Raw genomic sequence first — 24,858 nt, 5'->3', positions numbered from 1 at the left:
AGAAGACTGACTCTTCTTAATGACTATGTTTGAACCTTTCCTGTGACACTAGTTATAGATTCCGATGCTTCACTTCAGGTTTACTGTATCATTTGGACCTTCTTATTGACGATGACTCACAGAAATTACATCGGAATTAAATACAAAATGCACAATGCCGACTTAAGTACAAAAAGACTGACTCCTGTTACTGACTATGCTTTGAACCATTCCTGTGACACTAGTTATAGATTCCGATGCTTCACTTCAGGGTTACTGAATCCCTCTGACCTTCTTATTTACAATGAAACACAGAAATTGTATCGGAATTAAATACAAAAGGCACAATGCCGACTTAAGGACAAGAAGACTGACTCTTCTTACTGACTATGTTTGAACCATTCCTGTGACACTAGTTATAGATTCCGATGCTTCACTTCAGGTTTACTGTATCCCTCTGACCTTCTTATTGACCATGAAACACAGAAATGGCACCGGAGTTAAATACAAAAGGCACAATGCCGACATAAGTACATAAAGACCGACTCTTCTTACTGACTATGTTTTGAACCATTCCTGTGACACTAGTTATGGATTCCGATGCTTCACTTCAGGGTTACTGTATCCCTTGGAGCATCTTATTGACGATGAAACACAGAAATTGCATCGGAATTAAATACAAAAGGCACAATGCCGACTTAAGTAAAAGAAGACTGTATCTTCTTGCTGTCTATGTTGTGAACCATTCCTGTGACACTACTTATAGATTCCGATGCTTCACTTCAGGTTTACTGTATCCCTCTGACCTTCCTATTGATGATGAAACACAGAAATGGCACCGGAATTAAATACAAAAGGGACAATGCCGACTTAAGTACATAAGACCGACTCTTCTTAGTAACTATGATTTGAACCAATCGTGTGACACTAGTTATGGATTCCGATGCTTCACTTCAGGTTTACTGTATCTCTTGGACCTTCTTGTTGACGATGAAACACAGATATTGCATCGGAATTAAATACAAAAGGCACATTGCCGACTTCGGTACATGAAGACTGACTCTTCTTACTGTCTATGTTTTGAACCATTCCTGTGACACTAGTTATGGATTCCGATGCTACACTCCAGGTTTTCTGTATCCCTTGGAGCTTCTTATTGACGATGAAACACAGGAATGGCATCGGAAGAAAATACAAAAAGCACAATGCCGACTTAAGTACAAGAAGACTGTATCTTCTAACTGTCTTTGTTTTGAACCATTCCCGTGCACTAGTTATACATTTCGATGCTTCACTTGAGGTTTACTGTATCCCTTGGACTTTCCTATTGACGATGAAACACAGAAATTGCAGCGGAATTAAATAAAAAATGCACAATGCCGCTTCAGGACAAGAAGACTGACTCTACTTACTGACTATGCTTTGAACCATTCCTGTGACACTAGTTATGGAATCCGATGATTCACTTCAGGTTTACTGTATCCCTGGACCTTCTTGTTGACGATGAAACACAGAAATTGCATCGGAATTAAATACAAAAGGCACAATGACGACTTAAGTACATGAAGACTGACTCTTCTTACTGACTACGTTTTGAACCATTCCTGAGAAACTAGTTTTAGATTCCGATCCATCACTTCAGGTTTACTGTATCCCTCTGACCATCTTATTGACGAAGAAACACAGAAATTGCATCGGAATTAATTAGAAAAGGACAATGCCGACTAAAGGACAAGAAGTCTGACTCCTCTTACTGACTATGTTGTGAACCATTCCTGTGACACTAGTTATATATTCCGATGCTTCACTCGAGGTTTAGTGTACCCCTTGGACCTTCTTATTGACGATGAAACACAGAAATTTGCATCGAAATTAAATACAAAAGGCACAATGCCGACTTAAGTACAAGAAGACAGTATCTTCTTACTGTCTATGTTTTTAACCTTTGCTGTGCCACTAGTTATAGATTCCGATGCTTCACTCCGGGTTTACTGTATCCCTTGAACCTTCTTATTGACGATGAAACACAGAAATTGCATCGGAATTAAATACAAAAGGCACAATGCCGCCTTAAGGACAAGAAGGCTGACTCTTCTTACTGACTATGATTTCATCCATTCCTGTGACACTAGTTATAGATTCCGATGCTTCACTTCAGGTTTACTGTATCCCTCTGACCTTCTTATTGACGATGAAACACAGAAATTGCACCGGAATTCAATACAAAATGCACAATGCCGACTTAAGTACAAGATGACTGACTCTTCTTACTGTCTATGTTTTGAACCATTCCATTGACACTAGTTATAGATTCCGATGCTACACTCCAGGTTTACTGTATCCCTTGGACCTTCTTATTGACGAAGAAACACTGAAATTGCATCGGAATTAAATACAAAAGGCACAATGCCGACTTAAGTACAAGAAGACTGACCCATCTTACTGACTATGTATTGAGTCATTCCTGTGACACTAGTTATAGATTCCGATGCTTCACTTCAAGTTTACTGAAACCCTTGGACCTTCTTATTGACGGTGAAACACAGAAATTGCATCGGAATTAAATACAAAAGGCACAATGCCGACTTAAGTACAAGAAGACTGACTCTTCTTACTGTCTATGTTTTGAACCATTCCTGTGCAACTAGTTGTAGATTTCGATGCTTAACTTCAGGTTTACTGTATCACGTGGACCTTCTTATTGACGACCAAACACAGAAATTTTGTCGGAATTAAATAGAAAAGGCACAATGACGACTTAAGTACAAGAAGACTATCTCTTCCTACTGTCTATGTTTTGAACCATTCCTGTGACACTAGTTATAGATTCCGATGCTTCACTTCAGGTTTACTGTATCCCTTGGACCTTCTTCTTGACGATGAAACACAGAAATTGCATCGGAATTAAATACAAAAGGCACAATGCCGACTTAAGGACAAGAAGACTGACTCTTCTTACTGACTATGCTTTGAACCATTCCTGCGACACTAGTTACAGATTCCGATGATTCACTTCAGGTTTACTGTATCATTTGGACCTTCTTATTGACGATGACACACAGAAATTACATCGGAATTAAATACAAAAGGCACAATGCCGACTTAAGTACAAAAAGACTGACTCTTGTTACTGACTATGTTTTGAACCATTCCTGTGACACTAGTTATAGATTCCGATGCTTCACTTCAGGTTTACTGTATCCCTCTAACCTTCTTTTTGACGATGAAACACAGAAATTGCGTCGGAATTAAATAGAAAAGGCACTATGCCGGCTTAAGTACAAGAAGACTGACTCTTCTTACTGTCTAAGATTTGAACCATTCCTGTGACACTAATTATAGATTCCAATGCTTGACTTCAGGTTTACTGTATCCCTCTGACCTTCTTTTTGACGATGAAACACAGAAATTGCATCGGAATTAAATACAAAAGGCACAATGCCGACTTAAGTACAAGAGGACTGACTCTTCTGACTGACTATGTTATGAAACCATTTCTGTGGCACTAGTTATAGATTCCGATGCTTCCCTTCAGGGTTACTGATTCCCTCTGACCTTCTTGTTCACGATGAAACACATAAATTACATCGGAATTGAATAGAAAAGGCACAATGCCGACTTAAGGACAAGTAGACTGACTCTTCTTACTGACTATGTTTGAACCTTTCCTGTGACACTAGTTATAGATTCCGATGCTTCACTTCAGGTTTACTGTATCCCTCTGACCTTCTTATTGACGATGAAACACAGAAATGGCACCGGAATTAAATACAAAAGGGACAATGCCGACTTAAGTACATAAGACCGACTCTTCTTAGTAACTATGATTTGAACCATTTGTGTGACACTAGTTATGGATTCCGATGCTTCACTTCAGGTTTACTGTATCCCTTGGAGCATCTTATTGACGATGAAACACAGAAATAGTATCGGAATTAAATACAAATGGCACAATTCCGACTTAAGTACAAGAAGATTGTATCTTCTTACTGTCTATGTTTTGAACCATTCCTGTGCACTAGTTATAGATTCCGATGCTTCACTTGAGGTTTACTGTATCCCTTGGACCTTCCTATTGACGATGAAACACAGAAATTGCAGCGGAATTAAATAAAAAAGGCACAATGCCGCCTTCAGGGCAAGAAGACTGACTCTACTTACTGACTATGCTTTGAACCATTCCTGTGACACTAGTTATGGATGCCGATGCTTCACTTCAGGTTTACAGTATCCCTGGACCTTCTTATTGACGATGAAACACAGAAATTGCATCGGAATTAAATACAAAAGGCACAATGCCGACTTAAGTACATGAAGACTGACTCTTCTTACTGACTATGATTTGAACCATTCCTGTGACACTAGTTATAGATTAGGATGCTTCACTTCAGGTTTACTGTATCCCTTGGACCTTCTTGTTGACGATGAAACACAGATATTGCATCGGAATTAAATACAAAAGGCACAATGTCGACTTAAGTACATGAAGACTGACTCTTCTTACTGACTATGTTTTGAACCATTCCTGAGAAACTAGTTTTAGATTCCCATCCATCACTTCAGGTTTACTGTATTCCTCTGACCATCTTATTGACGAAGAAACACAGAAATTGCATCGTAATTAATTAGAAAAGGACAATGCCGACTTAAGGACAAGAAGTCTGACTCCTCTTACTGACTATGTAGTGAACCATTCCTGTGACACTAGTTATATATTCCGATGCTTCACTCGAGGTTTAGTGTACCCCTTGGACCTTCTTATTGACGATGAAACACAGAAATTGCATCGAAATTAAATACAAAAGGCACAATGCCCACTTAAGTACAAGAAGACAGTATCTTCTTACTGTCTATGTTTTGAACCTTTGCTGTGCCACTAGTTATAGATTCCGATGCTTCACTCCGGGTTTACTGTATCCCTTGAACCTTCTTATTGACGATGAAACACAGAAATTGCATCGGAATTAAATACAAAAGGCACAATGCCGACTTAAGTACAAGAAGACTGACTCTTCTTACTGTCTATGTTTTGAACCATTCCTGTGCAACTAGTTATAGATTTCGATGCTTCACTTCAGGTTTACTGTATCACGTGGACCTTCTTATTGACGACGAAACACAGAAATTTTGTCGGAATTAAATAGAAAAGGCACAATGACGACTTAAGTACAAGAAGACTATCTCTTCCTACTGTCTATGTTTTGAACCATTCCTGTGACACTAGTTATAGATTCCGATGCTTCACTTCAGGTTTACTGTATCCCTTGGACCTTCTTCTTGACGATGAAACACAGAAATTGCTTCGGAATTAAATACAAAAGGCACAATGCCGACTTAAGGACAAGAAGACTGACTCTTCTTACTGACTATGCTTTGAACCATTCCTGCGACACTAGTTACAGATTCCGATGATTCACTTCAGGTTTACTGTATCATTTGGACCCTCTTATTGACGATGACACACAGAAATTACATCGGAATTAAATACAAAAGGCACAATGCCGACTTAAGTACAAAAAGACTGACTCTTCTTACTGACTATGTTTTGAACCATTCCTGTGACACTAGTTATAGATTCCGATGCTTCACTTCAGGTTTACTGTATCCCTCTGACCTTCTTTTTGACGATGAAACACAGAAATTGCATCGGAATTAAATAGAAAAGGCACAATGCCGGCTTAAGTACAAGAAGACTGACTCGTCTTACTGTCTAAGTTTTGAACCATTCCTGTGACACTAATTATAGTTTCCAATGCTTGACTTCAGGTTTACTGTATCCCTCTGACCTTCTTTTTGACGATGAAACACAGAAATTGCATCGGAATTAAATACAAAAGGCACAATGCCGACTTAAGTAGAAGAAGACTGACTCTTCTGACTGACTATGTTATGAAACCATTTCTGTGGCACTAGTTATAGATTCCGATGCTTCCCTCCAGGGTTACTGATTCCCTCTGACCTTCTTGTTCACAATGAAACACAGAAATTGCATCGGAATTGAATAGAAAAGGCACAATGCCGACTTAAAGACAAGTAGACTGACTCTTCTTACTGACTATGTTTGAACCATTCCTGTGACACTAGTTATAGATTCCGATGCTTCACTTCAGGTTTACTGTATCCCTCTGACCTTCTTATTGACGATGAAACACAGAAATGGCACCGGAATTAAATACAAAAGGGACAATGCAGACTTAAGTACATAAGACCGACTCTTCTTAGTAACTATGATTTGAACCATTTGTGTGACACTAGTTATGGATTCCGATGCTTCACTTCAGGTTTACTGTATCCCTTGGAGCATCTTATTGACGATGAAACACAGAAATAGTATCGGAATTAAATACAAAAGGCACAATTCCGACTTAAGCACAAGAAGACTGTATCTTCTTACTGTCTATGTTTTGAACCATTCCTGTGCACTAGTTATAGATTCCGATGCTTCACTTGCGGTTTACTGTATCCCTTGGACCTTCCTATTGACGATGAAACACAGAAATTGCAGCGGAATTAAATAAAAAAGGCACAATGCCGCCTTCAGGGCAAGAAGACTGACTCTACTTACTGAGTATGCTTCGAACCATTCCTGTGACACTAGTTATGGATGCCGATGCTTCACTTCAGGTTTACAGTATCCCTGGACCTTCTTATTGACGATGAAACACAGAAATTGCATCGGAATTAAATACAAAAGGCACAATGTCGACTTAAGTACATGAAGACTGACTCTTCTTACTGACTATGATTTGAACCATTCCTGTGACACTAGTTATAGATTAGGATGCTTCACTTCAGGTTTACTGTATCCCTTGGACCTTCTTGTTGACGATGAAACACAGATATTGCATCGGAATTAAATACAAAAGGCACAATGTCGACTTAAGTACATGAAGACTGACTCTTCTTACTGACTATGTTTTGAACCATTCCTGAGAAACTAGTTTTAGATTCCGATCCATCACTTCAGGTTTACTGTATTCCTCTGACCATCTTATTGACGAAGAAACACAGAAATTGCATCGGAATTAATTAGAAAAGGACAATGCCGACTTAAGGACAAGAAGTCTGACTCCTCTTACTGACTATGTAGTGAACCATTCCTGTGACACTAGTTATATATTCCGATGCTTCACTCGAGGTTTAGTGTACCCCTTGGACCTTCTTATTGACGATGAAACACAGAAATTGCATCGAAATTAAATACAAAAGGCACAATGCCCACTTAAGTACAAAAAGACTGACTCTTCTTACTGACTATGTTTTGAACCATTCCTGTGACACTAGTTATAGATTCCGATGCTTCACTTCAGGTTTACTGTATCCCTCTGACCTTCTTTTTGACGATGAAACACAGAAATTGCATCGGAATTAAATAGAAAAGGCACAATGCCGGCTTAAGTACAAGAAGACTGACTCGTCTTACTGTCTAAGTTTTGAACCATTCCTGTGACACTAATTATAGTTTCCAATGCTTGACTTCAGGTTTACTGTATCCCTCTGACCTTCTTTTTGACGATGAAACACAGAAATTGCATCGGAATTAAATACAAAAGGCACAATGCCGACTTAAGTAGAAGAAGACTGACTCTTCTGACTGACTATGCTATGAAACCATTTCTGTGGCACTAGTTATAGATTCCGATGCTTCCCTCCAGGGTTACTGATTCCCTCTGACCTTCTTGTTCACAATGAAACACAGAAATTGCATCGGAATTGAATAGAAAAATGCACAATGCCGATTTAAAGACAAGTAGACTGACTCTTCTTACTGACTATGTTTGAACCATTCCTGTGACACTAGTTATAGATTCCGATGCTTCACTTCAGGTTTACTGTATCCCTCTGACCTTCTTATTGACGATGAAACACAGAAATGGCACCGGAATTAAATACAAAAGGGACAATGCAGACTTAAGTACATAAGACCGACTCTTCTTAGTAACTATGATTTGAACCATTTGTGTGACACTAGTTATGGATTCCGATGCTTCACTTCAGGTTTACTGTATCCCTTGGAGCATCTTATTGACGATGAAACACAGAAATAGTATCGGAATTAAATACAAAAGGCACAATTCCGACTTAAGCACAAGAAGACTGTATCTTCTTACTGTCTATGTTTTGAACCATTCCTGTGCACTAGTTATAGATTCCGATGCTTCACTTGAGGTTTACTGTATCCCTTGGACCTTCCTATTGACGATGAAACACAGAAATTGCAGCGGAATTAAATAAAAAAGGCACAATGCCGCCTTCAGGGCAAGAAGACTGACTCTACTTACTGAGTATGCTTCGAACCATTCCTGTGACACTAGTTATGGATGCCGATGCTTCACTTCAGGTTTACAGTATCCCTGGACCTTCTTATTGACGATGAAACACAGAAATTGCATCGGAATTAAATACAAAAGGCACAATGTCGACTTAAGTACATGAAGACTGACTCTTCTTACTGACTATGATTTGAACCATTCCTGTGACACTAGTTATAGATTAGGATGCTTCACTTCAGGTTTACTGTATCCCTTGGACCTTCTTGTTGACGATGAAACACAGATATTGCATCGGAATTAAATACAAAAGGCACATTGCCGACTTCGGTACATGAAGACTGACTCTTCTGACTGTCTATGTTTTGAACCATTCCTGTGACACTAGTTATAGATTCCGATGCTACACTCCAGGTTTTCTGTATCCCTTGGACCTTCTTATTGACGATGAAACACAGAAATGGCATCGGAAGAAAATGCAATAAGCACAATGCCGACTTAAGTACAAGAAGACTGTATCTTCTTACTGTCTTTGTTTTGAACCATTCCTGTGCACTAGTTATACGTTTCGATGCTTCACTTGAGGTTTACTGTATCCCTTGGACCTTCCTATTGACGATGAAACACAGAAATTGCAGCGGAATTAAATAAAAAAGGCACAATGCCGCCTTCAGGACAAGAAGACTGACTCTACTTACTGACTATGTTTTGAACCATTCCTGTGACACTAGTTATGGAATCCGATGCTTCACTTCAGGTTTACTGTATCCCTGGACCTTCTTGTTGACGATGAAACACAGAAATTGCATCGGAATTAAATACAAAAGGCACAATGTCGACTTAAGTACATGAAGACTGACTCTTCTTACTGACTATGTTTTGAACCATTCCTGAGACACTAGTTTTAGATTCCGATCCATCACTTCAGGTTTACTGTATCCCTCTGACCATCTTATTGACGAAGAAACACAGAAATTGCATCGGAATTAATTAGAAAAGGACAATGCCGACTTAAGGACAAGAAGTCTGACTCCTCTTACTGACTATGTTGTGAACCATTCCTGTGACACTAGTTATATATTCCGATGCTAACTCGAGGTTTAGTGTACCCCTTAGACCTTCTTATTGACGATGAAACACAGAAATTGCATCGAAATTAAATACAAAAGGCACAATGCCGACTTAAGTACAAGAAGACAGTATCTTCTTACTGTCTATGTTTTGAGCCTTTGCTGTGCCACTAGTTATAGATTCCGATGCTTCACTCCGGGTTTACTGTATCCCTTGAACCTTCTTATTGACGATGAAACACAGAAATTGCATCGGAATTAAATACGAAAGGCACAATGAAGCCTTAAGGACAAGAAGGCTGACTCTTCTTACTGACTATGATTTCATCCATTCCTGTGACACTAGTTATAGATTCCGATGCTTCACTTCAGGTTTACTGTATCCCTCTGACCTTCTTATTGACGATGAAACACAGAAATAGTATCGGAATTAAATACAAAAGGCACAATTCCGACTTAAGTACAAGAAGATTGTATCTTCTTACTGTCTATGTTTTGAACCATTCCTGTGCACTAGTTATAGATTCCGATGCTTCACTTGAGGTTTACTGTATCCCTTGGACCTTCCTATTGACGATGAAACACAGAAATTGCAGCGGAATTAAATAAAAAAGGCACAATGCCGCCTTCAGGGCAAGAAGACTGACTCTACTTACTGACTATGCTTTGAACCATTCCTGTGACACTAGTTATGGATGCCGATGCTTCACTTCAGGTTTACAGTATCCCTGGACCTTCTTATTGACGATGAAACACAGAAATTGCATCGGAATTAAATACAAAAGGCACAATGCCGACTTAAGTACATGAAGACTGACTCTTCTTACTGACTATGATTTGAACCATTCCTGTGACACTAGTTATAGATTAGGATGCTTCACTTCAGGTTTACTGTATCCCTTGGACCTTCTTGTTGACGATGAAACACAGATATTGCATCGGAATTAAATACAAAAGGCACAATGTCGACTTAAGTACATGAAGACTGACTCTTCTTACTGACTATGTTTTGAACCATTCCTGAGAAACTAGTTTTAGATTCCGATCCATCACTTCAGGTTTACTGTATTCCTCTGACCATCTTATTGACGAAGAAACACAGAAATTGCATCGTAATTAATTAGAAAAGGACAATGCCGACTTAAGGACAAGAAGTCTGACTCCTCTTACTGACTATGTAGTGAACCATTCCTGTGACACTAGTTATATATTCCGATGCTTCACTCGAGGTTTAGTGTACCCCTTGGACCTTCTTATTGACGATGAAACACAGAAATTGCATCGAAATTAAATACAAAAGGCACAATGCCCACTTAAGTACAAGAAGACAGTATCTTCTTACTGTCTATGTTTTGAACCTTTGCTGTGCCACTAGTTATAGATTCCGATGCTTCACTCCGGGTTTACTGTATCCCTTGAACCTTCTTATTGACGATGAAACACAGAAATTGCATCGGAATTAAATACAAAAGGCACAATGCCGACTTAAGTACAAGAAGACTGACTCTTCTTACTGTCTATGTTTTGAACCATTCCTGTGCAACTAGTTATAGATTTCGATGCTTCACTTCAGGTTTACTGTATCACGTGGACCTTCTTATTGACGACGAAACACAGAAATTACATCGGAATTAAATAGAAAAGGCACAATGCCGGCTTAAGTACAAGAAGACTGACTCGTCTTACTGTCTAAGTTTTGAACCATTCCTGTGACACTAATTATAGTTTCCAATGCTTGACTTCAGGTTTACTGTATCCCTCTGACCTTCTTTTTGACGATGAAACACAGAAATTGCATCGGAATTAAATACAAAAGGCACAATGCCGACTTAAGTAGAAGAAGACTGACTCTTCTGACTGACTATGTTATGAAACCATTTCTGTGGCACTAGTTATAGATTCCGATGCTTCCCTCCAGGGTTACTGATTCCCTCTGACCTTCTTGTTCACAATGAAACACAGAAATTGCATCGGAATTGAATAGAAAAGGCACAATGCCGACTTAAAGACAAGTAGACTGACTCTTCTTACTGACTATGTTTGAACCATTCCTGTGACACTAGTTATAGATTCCGATGCTTCACTTCAGGTTTACTGTATCCCTCTGACCTTCTTATTGACGATGAAACACAGAAATGGCACCGGAATTAAATACAAAAGGGACAATGCAGACTTAAGTACATAAGACCGACTCTTCTTAGTAACTATGATTTGAACCATTTGTGTGACACTAGTTATGGATTCCGATGCTTCACTTCAGGTTTACTGTATCCCTTGGAGCATCTTATTGACGATGAAACACAGAAATAGTATCGGAATTAAATACAAAGGGCACAATTCCGACTTAAGCACAAGAAGACTGTATCTTCTTACTGTCTATGTTTTGAACCATTCCTGTGCACTAGTTATAGATTCCGATGCTTCACTTGAGGTTTACTGTATCCCTTGGACCTTCCTATTGACGATGAAACACAGAAATTGCAGCGGAATTAAATAAAAAAGGCACAATGCCGCCTTCAGGGCAAGAAGACTGACTCTACTTACTGAGTATGCTTCGAACCATTCCTGTGACACTAGTTATGGATGCCGATGCTTCACTTCAGGTTTACAGTATCCCTGGACTTTCTTATTGACGATGAAACACAGAAATTGCATCGGAATTAAATACAAAAGGCACAATGTCGACTTAAGTACATGAAGACTGACTCTTCTTACTGACTATGATTTGAACCATTCCTGTGACACTAGTTATAGATTAGGATGCTTCACTTCAGGTTTACTGTATCCCTTGGACCTTCTTGTTGACGATGAAACACAGATATTGCATCGGAATTAAATACAAAAGGCACATTGCCGACTTCGGTACATGAAGACTGACTCTTCTGACTGTCTATGTTTTGAACCATTCCTGTGACACTAGTTATAGATTCCGATGCTACACTCCAGGTTTTCTGTATCCCTTGGACCTTCTTATTGACGATGAAACACAGAAATGGCATCGGAAGAAAATGCAATAAGCACAATGCCGACTTAAGTACAAGAAGACTGTATCTTCTTACTGTCTTTGTTTTGAACCATTCCTGTGCACTAGTTATACGTTTCGATGCTTCACTTGAGGTTTACTGTATCCCTTGGACCTTCCTATTGACGATGAAACACAGAAATTGCAGCGGAATTAAATAAAAAAGGCACAATGCCGCCTTCAGGACAAGAAGACTGACTCTACTTACTGATTATGTTTTGAACCATTCCTGTGACACTAGTTATGGAATCCGATGCTTCACTTCAGGTTTACTGTATCCCTGGACCTTCTTGTTGACGATGAAACACAGAAATTGCATCGGAATTAAATACAAAAGGCACAATGTCGACTTAAGTACATGAAGACTGACTCTTCTTACTGACTATGTTTTGAACCATTCCTGAGACACTAGTTTTAGATTCCGATCCATCACTTCAGGTTTACTGTATCCCTCTGACCATCTTATTGACGAAGAAACACAGAAATTGCATCGGAATTAATTAGAAAAGGACAATGCCGACTTAAGGACAAGAAGTCTGACTCCTCTTACTGACTATGTTGTGAACCATTCCTGTGACACTAGTTATATATTCCGATGCTAACTCGAGGTTTAGTGTACCCCTTAGACCTTCTTATTGACGATGAAACACAGAAATTGCATCGAAATTAAATACAAAAGGCACAATGCCGACTTAAGTACAAGAAGACAGTATCTTCTTACTGTCTATGTTTTGAGCCTTTGCTGTGCCACTAGTTATAGATTCCGATGCTTCACTCCGGGTTTACTGTATCCCTTGAACCTTCTTATTGACGATGAAACACAGAAATTGCATCGGAATTAAATACGAAAGGCACAATGAAGCCTTAAGGACAAGAAGGCTGACTCTTCTTACTGACTATGATTTCATCCATTCCTGTGACACTAGTTATAGATTCCGATGCTTCACTTCAGGTTTACTGTATCCCTCTGACCTTCTTATTGATGATGAAACACAGAAATTGCACCGGAATTAAATACAAAATGCACAATGCCGACTTAAGTACAAGATGACTGACTCTTCTAACTGTCTATGTTTTGAACCATTCCATTGACACTAGTTAAAGATTCCGATGCTACACTGCAGGTTTACTGTATCCCTTGGACCTTCTTATTGACGAAGGAACACTGAAATTGCATCGGAATTAAATACAAAAGGCACAATGCCGACTTAAGTACAAGAAGACTGACTCTTCTTACTGACTATGTATTGAGCCATTCCTGTGACACTAGTTATAGATTCCGATGCTTCACTTCAAGTTTACTGAAACCATTGGACCTTCTTATTGACGGTGAAACACAGAAATTGCATCGGAATTAAATACAAAAGGCACAATGCCGACTTAAGTACAAGAAGACTGACTCTTCTTACTGTCTATGTTTTGAACCATTCCTGTGACACTAGTTATAGATTTCGATGCTTCACTTCAGGTTTACTGTATCACGTGGACCTTCTTATTGACGACGAAACACAGAAATTTTGTCGGAATTAAATAGAAAAGGCACAATGACGACTTAAGTACAAGAAGACTATCTCTTCCTACTGTCTATGTTTTGAACCATTCCTGTGACACTAGTTATAGATTCCGATGCCTCACTTCAGGTTTACTGTATCCCTTGGACCTTCTTCTTGACGATGAAACACAGAAATTGCATCGGAATTAAATACAAAAGGCACAATGCCGACTTAAGGACAAGAAGACTGACTCTTCTTACTGACTATGCTTTGAACCATTCCTGCGACACTAGTTACAGATTCCAATGCTTCACTTCAGGTTTACTGTATCCCTTGGACCTTCTTGTTGACGATGAAACACAGATATTGCATCGGAATTAAATACAAAAGGCACATTGCCGACTTCGGTACATGAAGACTGACTCTTCTTACTGTCTATGTTTTGAACCATTCCTGTGACACTAGTTATGGATTCCGATGCTACACTCCAGGTTTTCTGTATCCCTTGGACCTTCTTATTGACGATGAAACACAGGAATGGCATCGGAAGAAAATACAAAAAGCACAATGCCGACTTAAGTACAAGAAGACTGTATCTTCTTACTGTCTTTGTTTTGAACCATTCCTGTGCACTAGTTATACATTTCGATGCTTCACTTGAGGTTTACTGTATCCCTTGGACCTTCCTATTGACGATGAAACACAGAAATTGCAGCGGAATTAAATACAAAAGGCACAATGCCGCCTTAAGGACAAGAAGGCTGACTCTTCTTACTGACTATGATTTCATCCATTCCTGTGACACTAGTTATAGATTCCGATGCTTCACTTCAGGTTTACTGTATCCCTCTGACCTTCTTATTGACGATGAAACACAGAAATTGCACCGGAATTAAATACAAAATGCACAATGCCGACTTAAGTACAAGATGACTGACACTTCTTACTGTCTATGTTTTGAACCATTCCATTGACACTAGTTATAGATTCCGATGCTACACTCGAGGTTTACTGTATCCCTTGGACCTTCTTATTGACGAAGAAACACTGAAATTGCATCGGAATTAAATACAAAAGGCACAATGAAGCCTTAAGGACAAGAAGGCTGACTCTTCTTACTGACTATGATTTCATCCATTCCTGTGACACTAGTTATAGATTCCGATGCTTCACTTCAGGTTTACTGTATCCCTCTGACCTTCTTATTGACGATGAAACACAGAAATTGCATCGGAATGTATTACAAAAGTCACAATGCCGACTCAAGTACAAGAAGACCGACTCTTCTTACTGTCTATGATTTGAACCATTCCTGTGACACTAGTTATAGATTCTGATGCTTCACTTCAGGTTTACTGTATCCCTTGGACCTTCTTATTGACGATGCAACACAGAAATTGCATCGGAATTAAATACAAAAGGCACAATGCCGACTTAAGTACAAGAAGACTGTATCTTCTTACTGTCTATGTTTTGAACCTTTCCTGTGACACTAGTTATAGATTGCGATGCTTCACTTCAGGTTTACTGTATCCCTCTGACCTTCTTATTGACGATGAAACACAGAAATTGCATCGGAACGTATTACAAAAGTCACAATGCCGACTCAAGTACAAGAAGACCGACTCTTCTTACTGTCTATGATTTGAACCATTCCTGTGACACTAGTTATAGATTCTGATGCTTCACTTCAGGTTTACTGTATCCCTTGGACCTTCTTATTGACAATGAAACACAGAAATTGGATCGGAATGAATTACAAAACGCACAATGCCGACTCAAGTACAGGAAGACTGACTCTTCTTACTGTCTATGTTTTGAACCATTCCTGTGACACTAGTTATAGATTCCGGTACTCCCTTCAGGTTTACTGTATCCCTTGGACCTTCTTATTGACAATGAAGCACAGAAATTGCATCGGAATTTAATACAAAAATCACAATGCCGACTCAAGTACAGGAAGACTGACTCTTCTTACTGTCTATGTTTTGAACCACTCCTGGGACACTAGTTTTAGTTTCCGATGCTTCACTTCAGGTTTACCGTATCCCTCTGACCTTCTTAGTTACGATGAAACACAGAAATTGCATCGGAATTAAATACAAAAGGCACAATGCTGAGATAAGTACAAGAAGACTGACTCTTCCTACTGTCTATGTTTTGAACCATTCCTGTGACACTAGTAATAGATTCCAATGCTTCACTTCAGGTTTACTGTATCCCTTGGACCTTCTTATTGACGATGAAACACAGAAATTGCAGCGGAATTAAATACAAGAGGCAAAATGCCGACTTAAGTACAAAAAGACTGACTCTTCCCTCTCTTTATGTTTTGAACCATTCCTGTGACACTAGTTTTAGATTCCGATGCTTCACTTCAGGTTTACTAAATCCCTTGGACCTTCTTGTTGACGATGAAACACAGATATTGCATCGGAATTAAATACAAAAGGCACAATGCCGACTTAGGTACATGAAGACTGACTCTTCTGACTGTCTATGTTTTGAACCATTCCTGTGACACTAGTTATAGATTCCGATGCTACACTCCAGGTTTACTGTATCCCTTGGACCTTCTTATTGACGATGAAACACAGAAATGGCACCGGAAGAAAATACAAAAGGAACAATGCCGACTTAAGTACAAGAAGACTGACTCTTCTTACTGACTATGTTTTGAACCATTCCTGAGACACTAGTTTTAGATTACGATGCTTCACTTCAGGTTTACTTTATCCCTCTGAACATCTTATTGACGATGAAACACAGAAATTACATCGGAATTAAATAGAAAAGGACAATGCCGACTTAAGTACAAGAAGACTGACTCTTCCTACTGACTATGTTGTGAACCATTCCTGTGACACTAGTTATATATTCCGATGCTTCACTCCAGGTTTAGTGTACCACTTGGACCTTCTTATTGACGATGAAACACAGAAATTGCATCGAAATTAAATACAAAAGGCACAATGCCGACTTAAGTACAAGAAGACTGACTCTTCCTACTGACTATGTTGCGAACCATTCCTGTGACACTAGTTATATATTCCGATGCTTAACTCCAGGTTTAGTGTACCACTTGGACCTTCTTATTGACGATGAAACACAGAAATTGCATCGGAATTAAATACAAAAGGCACAATGCCGACTTAAGTACAAGAAGACTGACTCTTCTTCCTGTCTATGTTTAGAACCATTCCTGTGACAGTAGTTATAGATTCCGATGCTTCACTTCAGGTTTACTGTATCCCTCTGTCCTTCTTATTGATGATGAAACACAGAAATTGCATCGGAATTAAATACAAAAGGCACAATGCCGACTTAAGTACAAGAAGACTAACTCTTCTAACTGACTATGCTATGAACCATTTCTGTGGCACTAGTTATAGATTCCGATGCTTCACTTCGGGGTTACTGAATCCCTCTGACCTTCTTATTCACGATGAAACACAGAAATTGCATCGGAAATAAATACAAAAGGCACAATGCCGACTTAAGGACAAGAGGACTGACTCTTCTTACTGACTATGTTTGAACCATTCCTGTGACACTAGGTATAGATTCCGATGCTTCACTTCAGGTTTACTGTATCCCTCTGACCTTCTTATTGACGATGAGACACAGAAATTGCACCGGAATTAAATACAAAAGGTACAATGCTGACTTAAGTACATGAAGACCGACTCTTCTTAGTGACTATGTTTTGAACCATTCCTGTGACAGTAGTTATAGATTCCGATGCTTCACTCCAGGTTTACTTTATCCCTTGGACCTTCTTATTGACGATGAAACACAGAAATTGCAGCGGAATTAAATAAAAAAGGCACAATGCCGACTTAGGTACACGAAGACTGACTCTTCTTACTGTCTATGTTTTGAACCATTCCTGTGACACTAGTTATAGATTCCGATGCTACACCCCAGGTTTACTGTATCCCTTGGACCTTCTTATTGACGATTAAACACAGAAATTGCATCGGAATTAAATACAAAAGGCACAATGCCGACTTACGGACAAGAAGACTGACTCTTCTTGCTGACTTTGTTTTCAACCATTCCTGTGACACTATTTATAGATTCCGATGCTTCACTTTAGGTTTAATGTATCCCTCTAACCTTCTTATTGACGATGAAACACGGAAATTGCATCGGAATTAAATACAAAAGGCACAATGCCGACTTCAGTACAAGAAGACTGACTCTTCTTACTGACTATGTTGTGAACCATTCCTGTGACACTAGTTACAGATTCCGATGCTTCACTCGAGGTTTAGTGTACCCCTTGAACCTTCTTATTGACGATGAAACACAGAAATTGCATCTGAATTAAATGGAAAAGGCACAATGCCGACTTAAGTACAAAAGGATTGACTCTTCTTACTGTCTATGCTTTGAACCAAACCTGTGACACTAGTTATAGATTCCGATGCTTCACTTCAGGTTTACTGTATCCCTTGGACCTTCGTATTGACGATGAAACACAGAATTTGCTTTGGAATTTAATACAAAAGTCACAATGCCGACTCAAGTACAGGAAAACTGACTCTTCTTACTGTCTATGTTTTGAACCACTCCTGGGACACTAGTTTTAGATTCCGATGCTACACTTCAGGTTTACCGTATCCCTCTGACATTCTTATTTACGATGAAACACAGAAATTGCATCGGAATTAAATACAAAAGGCACAATGCTGACATAAGTACAAGAAGACTGACTCTTCCTACTGTCTATGTTTTGCACCATTCCTGTGACACTAGTAATAGATTCCAATGCTTCACTTCAGGTTTACTGTATCACTTGGACCTTCTTATTGACGATGAAACACAGAAATTGCATCGGAATTAAATACAAAAGGCACAATGCCGACTTAAGTACATGAAAACTGACTCTTCTTACTGACTATGTTTTGAGCCATTCCTGTGAGACTAGTTGAAGATTCCGATGCTTCATTTCAGGGTTACTGTATCCCTTGGACATTCTTATAGACGATGAAACACAGAAAATTGCATCGGAATTAAATACAAGAGGCAAAATGCCGACTTAAGTACAAAAAGACTGACTCTTCCTTCTGTTTATGTTTTGAACCATTCCTGTGACACTAGTTTTAGATTCCGATGCTTCACTTCAGGTTTACTGAATCCCTTGGACCTTCTTGTTGACGATGAAACACAGATATTGCATCGGAATTAAATACAAAAGGCAAAATGCCGACTTAGATACATGAAGACTGACTCTTCTGACTGTCTATGTTTTGAACCATTCCTGTGACACTAGTTATAGATTCCGATGCTACACTACAGGTTTACTGTATCCCTTGGACCTTCTTATTGACGATGAAACACAGAATTGGCATCGGAAGAAAATACAAAGGGAACAATGCCGACTTAAGTACAAGAAGACTGACTCTTCTTACTGACTATGTTTTGAACCATTCCTGAGACACTAGTTTTAGATTCCGATGCTTCACTTCAGGTTTACTGTATCCCTCCGACCATCTTATTGACGATGAAACACAGAAATTGCACCGAAATTAAATACAAAAGGCACAATGCCGACTTAAGTACATGAAGACAATATCTTCTTACTGTCTATGTTTTGAACCATTCCTGTGACACTAGTTATAGATTCCGATGCTTCACATCAGGTTTACTGTTTACCTTGGACTCTCCTATTGACGTTGAAACACAGAAATTGCACCGGAATTAAATACAAAAGTAACAATGCCGACTTAAGTACAAGATGACTGACTCTTCTTACTCTCTATGTTTTGAACCATTACATTGACACTAGTTATAGATTCCGATGCCACACTCCAGGTTTACTGTATCCCTTGGACCTTCTTATTGACGAAGAAACACTGAAATTACATCGGAATTAAATACAAAAGGCAAAATGCCGACTTAAGTAAAAAAAGACTGACTCTTGTTACTGACTATGTATTGCACCATTCCTGCGACACTAGTTATAGATTCCGATGCTTGACTTCAGGTTTACTGTATCTCTAGCACCTTCTAATTGACGATGAAACACGGAAATTCCATCGGAATTTAATACAAAAGCACAATGCCGACTTAAGTACAAGAAGACTGACTCTTCTTCCAGTCTATGTTTAGACCCATTCCTGTGACACTAGTTATAGATTCCGATGCTTCACTTCAGGTTTACTGTATCCCTCTGACCTTCTTATTGATGATGAAACACAGAAATTGCATCGGAATTAAATACAAAAGGCACAATTCCGACTTAAGTACAAGAAGACTAACTCTTCTAACTGACTATGCTATGAACCATTTCTGTGGCACTAGTTATGGATTCCGATGCTTCACATCAGGGTTACTGAATCCCTCTGACCTTCTTATTCACGATGAAACACAGAAATTGCATCGGAATTAAATACAAAAGGCACAATGCCGACTTAAGGACAAGAGGACTGACTCTTCTTACTGACTATGTTTGAACCATTCCTGTGACACTAGGTATAGATTCCGATGCTTCACTTCAGGTTTACTGTATCCCTCTGACCTTCTTATTGACGATGAGACACAGAAATTGCACCGGAAATAAATACAAAAGGCACAATGCTGACTTAAGTACATGAAGACCGACTCTTCTTAGTGACTATGTTTTGAACCATTCCTGTGACAGTAGTTATAGATTCCGATGCTTCACTTGGACCATCTTATTGACGATGAAACACAGAAATTGCATCTGAATTAAATACAAAAGGCACAATGCCGACTTACGGACAAGAAGACTGACTCTTCTTGCTGACTTTGTTTTCAACCATTCCTGTGACACTATTTATAGATTCCGATGCTTCACTTTAGGTTTAATGTATCCCTCTAACCTTCTTATTGACGATGAAACACGGAAATTGCATCGGAATTAAATACAAAAGGCACAATGCCGACTTAAGTACAAGAAGACTGCCTCTTCTTACTGACTATGATTTGAACCATTCCTGAGACACTAGTTATCGATTCGGATGCTTCACTTCAGGTTTACTGGATCCCTCCGACCATCTTATTGACGATGAAACGCAGAAATTGCATCGGAATTAAATAGAAAAGGACAATGCCGACTTAAGTACAAGAAGACTGACTCTTCTTACTGACTATGTTGTGAACCATTCCTGTGACACTAGTTACAGATTCCGATGCTTCACTCGAGGTTTAGTGTACCCCTTGCACCTTCTTATTGACGATGAAACACAGAAATTGCATCTGTATTAAATGGAAAAGGCACAATGCCGACTTAAGTACAAAAGGTATGACTCTTCTTACTGTCTATGCTTTGAACCATTCCTGTGACACTAGTTATAGATTCCGATGCTTCACTTCAGGTTTACTGTATCCCTTGGACCCTCTTATTGACGATGAAACACAGAATTTGCTTTGGAATTTAATACAAAAGTCACAATGCCGACTCAAGTACAAGAAGACCGACTCTTCTTACTGTCTATGATTTGAACCATTCCTGTGACACTAGTTATAGATTCCGATGCTTCACTTCAGGTTTACTGTATCCCTTGAACCTTCTTATTGACGATGAAACACAGAAATTGCATCGGAAATAAATACAAAAGGCACAATGCCGACTTAAGTACAAGAAGACTGTATCTTCTTACTGTCTATGTTTTGAACCATTCCTGTGACACTAGGTATAGATTCCGATGCTTCACTCTAGGTTTACTGTATCACTTGGACCTTCGTATTGACGATGAAACACAGAAATTGCATCGGAATTAAATAGAAAAGGCACATTGCCGACTTAAGTACATGAAGACTGACTCTTCATACTGACTATGATTTGAACCATTCCTGTGACACTAGTTATAGATTCCGATGCTTCACTTCAGGTTTACTGTATCCCTTGGACCTTCTTATTGACGATGAAACCCAGAAATTGCATCGGAATTTAATACAAAAGTCACAATGCCGAATCAAGTACAGGAAGACTGACTCTTCTTACTGTCTATGTTTTGAACCACTCCTGGGACACTAGTTTTAGATTCCGATGCTACACTTCACGTTTACCGTATCCCTCTGACATCCTTATTTACGATGAAACACAGAAATTGCATCGGAATTAAATACAAAAGGCACAATGCTGACATAAGTACAAGAAGACTGACTCTTCCTACTGTCTATGTTTTGCACCATTCCTGTGACACTAGTAATAGATTCCAATGCTTCACTTCAGGTTTAATGTATCCCTTGGACCGTCTTATTGACGATGAAACACAGAAATTGCATCGGAATTAAATACAAAAGGCACAATGCAGACTTAGGTACATGAAGACTGACTCTTCTGACTGTCTATGTTTTGAACCATTCCTGTGACACTAGTTATAGATTCCGATGCTACACTCCAGGTTTACTGTATCCCTTGGACCTTCTTATTGACGATGAAACACAGAAATGGCATCGGAAGAAAATACAAAAGGAACAATGCCGACTTAAGTACAAGAAGACTGACTCTTCTTACTGACTATGTTTTGAACCATTCCTGAGACACTACTTTTAGATTCCGATGCTTCACTTTAGGTTTACTGTATCCCTCTGACCATCTTATTGACGATGAAACACAGAAATTACATCGGAATTAAATAGAAAAGGACAATGCAGACCTAAGTACAAGAAGACTGACTCTTCTTACTGACTATGTTGTGAACCATTCCTGTGACACTAGTTATATATTCCGATGCTTCACTCCAGGTTTAGTGTTCCACTTGGACCTTCTTATTGACGATGAAACACAGAAATTGCATCGAAATTAAATACAAAAGGCGCAATGCCGACTTAAGTACAAGAAGACAGTATCTTCTTACTGTCTATGTTTTGAACCATTCCTGTGACACTAGTTATAGATTCCGATGCTTCACTTCAGGTTTACTGTTTACCTTGGACTCTCCTATTGACGTTGAAACACAGAAATTGCAACGGAATTAAATACAAAAGTAACAATGCCGACTTAAGTACAAGATGACTGACTCTTCTTACTCTCTATGTTTTGAACCATTACATTGACACTAGTTTTAGATTCCGATGCCACACTCCAGGTTTACTGTATCTTTTGGACCTTCTTATTGACGAAGAAACACTGAAATTGCATCGGAATTAAATACAAAAGGCACAATGCCGACTTAAGGACAAGAAGACTGACTCTTCTTACTGACTATGCTTTGAACCATTCCTGCGACACTAGTTATAGATTCCGATGATTCACTTCAGGTTTACTGTATCATTTGGACCTTCTTATTGACGATGACACACAGAAATTACATCGGAATTAAATACAAAAGGCACAATGCCGACTTAAGTAAAAAAAGACTGACTCTTGTTACTGACTATGTTTTGCACCATTCCTGTGACACTAGTTATAGATTCCGATGCTTCACTTCACATTTACTGTATTCCTTGGACCTTCTTTCTGACGATGAAATACAGAAATTTCATCGGAATTAAATACAAAAGGCACAATGCCGACTTAAGTACAAGAAACTGACTCTTCTTCCTGTCTATGTTTAGAACCATTCCTGTGACAGTAGTTATAGATTCCGATGCTTCACTTCAGGTTTACTGAATCCCTCTGACCTTCTTATTCACTATGAAACACAGAAATTGCATCGGAATTAAATACAAAAGTAACAATGCCGACTTAAGTACAAGATGACTGACTCTTCTTACTCTCTATGTTTTGAACCATTACATTGACACTAGTTATAGATTCCGATGCTACACTCCAGGTTTACTGTATCCCTCTGACCTTCTTATTGATGATGAAACACAGAAATTGCATCGGAATTAAATACAAAAGGCACAATGCCGACTTAAGTACAAGAAGACTATCTCTTCTAACTGACTATGCTATGAACCATTTCTGTGGCACTAGTTATAGATTCCGATGTTTCACTTTAGGGTTACTGAATCCCTCTGACCTTCTTATTCACGATGAAACACAGAAATTGCATCGGAATTAAATACAAAAGGCACAATGCCGACTTAAGGACAAGTGGACTGACTCTTCTTACTGACTATGTTTGAACCATTCCTGTGACACTAGGTATAGATTCCGATGCTTCACTTCAGGTTTACTGTATCCCTCTGACCTTCGTATTGACGATGAGACACGGAAATTGCACCGGAATTAAATACAAAAGGCACAATGCTGACTTAAGTGCATGAAGACCGACTCTTCTTAGTGACTATGTTTTGAACCATTCCTGTGACAGTAGTATTAGATTCCGATGCTTCACTTCAGGTTTACTGTATCACTTGGACCATCTTATTGACGATGAAACATAGAAATTGCATCGGAATTAAATACAAAAGGCACAATGCCGACTAAAGTACAGGAGGACTGTATCTTCTTACTGGCAATGTTTGAACCATTCCTGTGACACTAGTTATAGATTCCGATTCTTCACTCCAGGTTTACTTTATCCCTTGGACCATCTTATTGACGATGAAACACAGATATTGCAGCGGAATTAAATAAAAAAGGCACAATGCCGACTTAGGTACACAAAGACTGACTCTTCTTACTGTCTGTGTTTTGAACCATTCCTGTGACACTAGTTATAGATTCCGATGCTACACCCCAGGTTTACTGTATCCCTTGGACCTTCTTATTGACGATGAAACACGGAAATTGCATCGGAATTAAATACAAAATGCACAATGCCGACTTAAGGACAAGAAGACTGCCTCTTCTTGCTGACTATGTTTTGAACCTTTCCTGAGACACTAGTTATTAATTCGGATGCTTCACTTCAGGTTTACTGTATCCCTCCGACCATCTTATTGACGATGAAACGCAGAAATTGCATCGGAATTAAATAGAAAAGGACAATGCCGACTTAAGTACAAGAAGACTGACTCTTCTTACTGACTATGTTGTGAACCATTCCTGTGACACTAGTTACAGATTCCGATGCGTCACTTGAGGTTTAGTGTACCCCTTGAACCTTCTTATTGACGATGAAACACAGAAATTGCATCGGAATTAAATACAAAAG

The sequence above is a fragment of the Schistocerca piceifrons genome, chromosome 2 (assembly GCF_021461385.2).
Source record: "Schistocerca piceifrons isolate TAMUIC-IGC-003096 chromosome 2, iqSchPice1.1, whole genome shotgun sequence".
Lineage (NCBI taxonomy): Eukaryota > Metazoa > Arthropoda > Insecta > Orthoptera > Acrididae > Schistocerca > Schistocerca piceifrons.
This window is presented reverse-complemented; position numbering follows the sequence as displayed.